Source organism: Schistocerca serialis, chromosome 7 (assembly GCF_023864345.2).
Source record: "Schistocerca serialis cubense isolate TAMUIC-IGC-003099 chromosome 7, iqSchSeri2.2, whole genome shotgun sequence".
In the NCBI taxonomy this organism is placed as follows: domain Eukaryota; kingdom Metazoa; phylum Arthropoda; class Insecta; order Orthoptera; family Acrididae; genus Schistocerca; species Schistocerca serialis.
The window spans coordinates 505,842,293-505,843,309 of record NC_064644.1 but is presented as its reverse complement, the minus strand read 5'-3'; the positions used below and the strand labels follow the sequence as shown (position 1 = coordinate 505,843,309).

The 1,017-nt window shown below is 45.4% G+C and overlaps 1 pseudogene; it reads left to right on the top strand.

Annotated features, from left to right (window-relative positions):
- Window positions 1-357: 357 nt before the first annotated feature.
- Window positions 358-476, top strand: LOC126413511 (5S ribosomal RNA; annotated as a pseudogene).
- The last annotated feature ends 541 nt before the right edge of the window (window positions 477-1,017 follow it).

Sequence of the window (1,017 nt, the reverse complement as noted above, 5' to 3'; positions counted from 1 at the left end):
TAAAGGGATGTTACGATATAATATTATAGTATCAACTCGGCCTCTTCCAGAAGTCATCTAAGAACCCACCTCTTTGCTGACAGGTGTTTTTTCTTCCAACCCGACAGTAACAGTTGTAGGATCGTTCAAGAAAATTTTACGATCAGTAGTACTAAAATACCCGAATCACACAGTATTACTTGGAGGCGACTCTAACCTATTCAGTATAGATTGGGCCATCTACATGTTCACTGCAGGTGGTACAACCATACAGTCTAATGAAGTACTTTTGAACACGTTTTCCGCACTGTCTTGAACAACTAGCTCGACAGCCCACACGCAATGGAGGTATTTTAGACCTTGTGGATACAAACACGAGCCAACGGTTTTGCTGCAGTGTTAACACTGGTTCCCGTCAAATCACCAAAGTTAAGCGCTGTCGGGCTGGGATAGCACTTGGATGGGTGACCAATCCGGTCTGCCGAGTGCTGTTGGCAAGTGGGGTGCACTCAGCACTTGTGAGGCAAACAGGAGCTACTTCATTGAGAATGTGGCGGCTCAAGTCTCGTAAAGTGACATACGGCTGGGAGAACGGTGTGCTGACCACATGTTCCTCCATATCCGCGTCCAGTGACGCCTGTGGTCTGAGGATGACACGGCGGCCGGTCGGTACCGTTGGATCTTCCAAGGCCTGTTCGGGCGGAATTTAGTTAGTTTTAGTATTAGCTACAAACGCGCCCGACCTTATCGACAGTGTTAGTATAGTGACAGGGATTAGCAATCATGCTGTCATCATAGTGACAATGTATACTGAAGTTAATAAATCCATCAAGAAGGCTGTGAGAGTATTTATGCTAGAAGAAGCTGATAAACAGTTGTTAGCATCCCACTTAGACGATGAATGGACATACTTAGTTCCAATACGGCGGACGAAGCGAAATCATGGGCATGTTTCAACTGATTATTAATCGTTCTCTGGAGATCTATGTGCTAAGTCAGTGATTCAAGGATGGAAGAGAGCCTCCGTGGTTTAATAAT